This window comes from Buceros rhinoceros, unplaced genomic scaffold (assembly GCF_000710305.1).
Source record: "Buceros rhinoceros silvestris isolate BGI_N320 unplaced genomic scaffold, ASM71030v1 scaffold21269, whole genome shotgun sequence".
Taxonomy (NCBI): Eukaryota; Metazoa; Chordata; class Aves; order Bucerotiformes; family Bucerotidae; genus Buceros; species Buceros rhinoceros.
In genome coordinates, this window is record NW_010433571.1 from 5,813 (window position 1) to 10,546 (window position 4,734).

Genomic DNA, 4,734 nt, shown 5'->3' on the forward strand with positions numbered 1-4,734 from the left:
ATGGGAGAACTCCACAAAGAGTTGTCTGCACTGTCTATACCGCTCGCGAGTCGTACTCTGTCCGGGAACGTGCTGTGGGATCAGCCCAAAGGTCTGTCTACAGCGTGCTGTGTCTCATGAAGATGGTGGTAGCTCTCGGGGCCTGGTGCTCTTGGACAGTGACAGCTGAGTCTGGAGCCAGCACTGCTGGATGCTCTGCTTCAGGGTCTAGGTCGTGGCCTCTGAAATGAATCAGGGACCCTGGATTCACTGCCAGTGCACTGGTCCCACTGCCACAGGCATCTCCCGCGGTTGGTGCAGTGCTGCTGGGACATGGCTCATCTCGCCCGGTGCTGCCAGAGCCTCGGTATCTGTTCTTGCCTGCAGTGGCCTCCGTGGGTATCTCCTCTGTGTAACCTCTGTTGTGCTGTTGTTCAAATCCTGTGTTTAATTTCCATCTTCTACGTTTGGGGCCCAAGGAGCAGCTGACTGTGACACTTGAGAATCACCTCCAGCTTACCTGAGCTTTTATTTCTCTCCAATTTGGAGCTGGCGCAGAAGCAGTGGGATCTAGAGAGGTGATTCCCACTGCAAGCTCGGCTTTGGCTGTGGTTCCCAGATGGGAAGGATTTGTGGTTGTGTTTGTTCTCCTCTGCTAGTCTGCAAAACATAACAGAGCCCAGTTTGGTCTTGGATGAGTAATACTCTGTCAGGCTGACCTTACCAAAGAGTTCTGTGGAAGGTACGTTCCTGCACACTTGAGGAAGGAGGAATTCGGTGCTTTTGTTGAAAAAATAACCTACACTCAGAATGACCAAGCAAGGACCACATCACCACATCGAGGTTAGCTGATGACTGGAGTTACCAACTAACGTCAGAGCCTTTTGACAGGATCAGAAGGGGATTAGTTCCCCTTCGAGAGGAAGCTTTGTGCATGACCCACTGACAAAGCTGGGCGATAAATGGTGACGCTCGTCAGTTTTGCAACAATTCTGCCATCTGAGTTTCTTCTGAGCCTGTTTTTAATGTCATCAAAGCATGAGACTAAAAGGGACCTCCTGAGCCACCAAGTCTGGCTCCTCCCTCGCGGAGGCAGCAATTGTGGAACACCTTTGCAAAGGCAAGATCATAGATCTGGGAACAAAGAATGTAGGTCGTACTCGCAGGGCGGGCATCCTGGGAAGCCCCGAGTTGCTGTAGTTAACTGAATGAATGTGTGTTTCTCTGGCAAGAATTGCTAAGATATTCTTTTGGATCTTACTATGAGACGCTGTCTACCAAGATAATGAAAGTGATGGGTTTGTGTGTCTGACTCTGGGGAGATCACAACTCAAATGCTACTCACTGTTTTCAAAAGACACTGGAAAAACAGTAGAGACTTCAGAAAAGAGCCTGAGGAAAATCTGTATTTGTGGGGCTGAAAAGCTGGTCTTGGAAGGAGAAGCAAAAAGGTATTTTTTTAATTGGAAGATGTCTTGGAACATCGCTTCCAGGAAGGGCTCTTGACTGGCTCCTTGGACAGCGAGCAAAGACGGTGTATTGCTAACAATGAGATGAAGGTAAGGGAGGCAGGTGGAAGCTGACTGACTTGTAGAGCAGCTTGCCAGTGACAGAGGCAATTCCTTGTTCGCTCGAATTCAGAGGAGTGGTTAAATTTGAATGAGAGCGTGAGCCTGGGTGAGGGGCAGGGTTTTACCTCTGCTGGCCTGGTGATGGTGAGTCTGGAGGGAGGAACACAGAAAGGGCTCCGGAAGAGTTCTGACCATTGGCGGTTTGCATTCCTACTTGAAATAGAGCATGACTCATAGAATACACCTTGTGCACAGCTAGACTGGTCTGTAAGGCTTATAGAAAAGTTCAAAATTTGGCCATTGGTCTCATTTTTGGGTGGGTGGAGGTTTGGCTTTCCTCTGCTTGCTGCTGTCCAGTGCATGTGAATGAATGCAGAGGGTTTGTCTGTCTCTCTCACCGCCTTCTGAGAGTCCTGGCTGGCCAACGGATGCCACCAGCCATTTCAGATGGAGAGTCTGGGTGGTGTAAAGACTCCTGATTTTTTTAGGAAATTCAGGTTTTCTTGCTTTTTGTGTGTCCTTCACCTTAGCGTTTAGTGTCCTTGTTGAAAGAAATTGAAGTTGATCTTTCTATACTTTTTTTTTTCTAAGAAAGGGTGGGAAATCCAGACCCATTGCTTTTGAGGGCCATGGTAGATGGAAACGGCTGGTCTGGGACTTCCCAGCCGCAAACTTGAGGGCAGTGGCCTGCGGTGCTGGTTTGTGTGTGCTCTGCAAAGCTCCTCGTGCCAGTCAGCAGCTTTGCCAACTTACCTCATCACCACAAAGCTCCCTCTTGCGGTGCTGCTGCATTTCCAAGGTGCATAAAGGCATTTCCTTGGCTCTTAACGCTCATCATAACAAACGTAGTAAGTCATGCTTCAAAATGTCCCTTTTATCGAGTAAATAATATACTTATTAGAGGAGGGTCAAAAGCATCTTGTGGAGCGACTTGCCGTACTCTGGAATATAATGCAATAAATATTGCTCTTGTTGGTTATATCAGCTTTGGATAGTTCACATGCTCCAAAACAAACTGTTTGTGTAAAACGAATCTGTCACAGGCAGGGTGGGCTGTTCCCTGCCTGCTGAGACGGCTCCAGACGGTCCGTGGTAACCTGTAACTGGGACTAAAGTCGTAGCATGTTGGTGATTAATGGGGTGGGCCAAGGAGCTCATCAGCTAATCCTGGAGCGGTTCGTTTCGATACACCGTGTTGTGAATGAGGCACTTCTGTAAGACAATGCATGTGAACTTCTCCCTCTGCTTTTGGAAGTGGAGAGGACGAGCTTGTTCCTGGCCTGTCTGGAGACAAGCTGCTTTCTCCAGTGGGTCCTAAGGGGGTATCTGATCTGGGGCCCCTTGTGTCTTTATTTCTTTAAGACTGAGCATGAACTGGAACATGCAGGGACCAGCAGGGATCACATTCCTCCCATGGTGCCTCAGTCATGCAGGCTTTCCCCCAGGCTTCTCCCCAGGGCAGCAGACCCCGTGCCCAGGGCGACGTGGCCCAGCCAGGAGAGTCTCCTGCACTCTCCCCTCCTTTCTTTGGCTTTACTGATGGTCTGCCAGGACTTTATTGGCAAGTGATGGCCCCAAAGCACCATGTCAAGCTCAGTCACAGCATCAGCGGCAGTGCCATTGCCTGTGAGCTGAATTCCTGCTCCTATTCTGTTTGTTCCTGTTCCTTGTCCTCTGCAGATCCTCAGCACAGGATCCTGGTCTGGGTGATGCTTGGACCACTTGGCCACAGCCTTGCCTTGGTTCTTGGCTCAGCCAGCAGTCGGCACAAGCCTCTCTGTTTTCATTTTCTTGCACAGCCTAAGCGAACCACTGAGGACCTTGCAGTTCTCCCTTTGGCAGTGTCCCCAGCATGTCCCCAGGGTGGTGTGTGTCGTCATCACTGTGTGTCTGCTCCTGGGTTGGTTGCCTGTCTTTGTCTCCCTCCATGTACTGAGCAAACCCCAGATTTGTGACTAATGATGTAACCAGTTGGTTCAGCGTGAAAGTCCGATTTGTCATGTTGAAGTATGACACTGCAGATCTTGCCCTAAGGATTCCCAGCCATGTTTCTCATCGTATGGTTTGGGGATCATGAAGAATGTCAAAACATTTTCTTCATCAGACTGGCTGTTTTCAGTCCATTTGGTGGCTGGCAATCAGAAATGCAAGGTTCGTTTTATCTGGTTGTTGAAGAACATCATGTTATTGGACCGTGGACTCTGTCCTGTGGTTAAAATCAGAAGTGATGGAGAAGTGTGTCCCGTGGGTTGAGGACTGACCGGGTGGTCAGTCATCTCGGTCCCCCTGTTGTCATCTAACTTCCTGTTCAAATTGTAATTTCAAACTTGCCAAGTTTTCACGTGCTGAAACAGCCTTGTAGCATCTTTGTATCATCCTTGTAGGATCAGAGGTCTGGCTGAGTGTTTAAAAAATGGTGTAGATTGGTGTCTCTTCAGGTTCCCCACGCTCTCAGTGACTCCTGCATCCCTTCTCTAGTGCCAAGGGCTGGCTCTAGCGACAGGATGGGGTTGTCACAGTACGGAATTGAGCCTGGCTGTTTGTACAGGAGATAATTGCTTTGCAAATCCTTTCTGGTTGTTTTTGACAATAATTTTCATCTTATGTATTAAAATAACCGATGTTCTGCTTGTGATGTTGGTCTTACTTTAGCTGCCTTAGTCCAGAGGTGTTGAGTAAATGTCGTTCCTTTTGCTGGTGGAAACTTCTGCTCTCGCTCTGCTCCCGATAGTTCTCACGCATGTTATCTCCATTCTGTAATTACTGATAATAAGATGACAGTAATTTATTAGATATAAAGTTAAGTTTAAATCAAATTAATTTGGTTTAGTGGAGCTGCGTGTTGCCAAACCAGCCGTGTGTGATAGGTGTCAGAGATCCGAAAGATAAAACTGCTTTAGAGTTGTGTTTATAAATAACACCTCCAGTTGCAGGTATTTTGTCAAAGTAATAATAATAATTATAATAATTTTTAATTGGTCATATTCCAGCTGCTCGGGAATGTTTGCAGGCGAGGCATTTAAAAAAGAAGCTGGTGTTTCTGTTCCTTAGTGCAGCAGCTCTTTGTTGTGGAGACCAGCATTTACGGGCACGAACTGCTGCGTTCATCCTTCGTGAGCGTTTCCAGTCGCTGTGGGTCGAGCGCTGGTGCTCCTGGTGGAGGCAGTCGTGGCAGGCGGGCTGC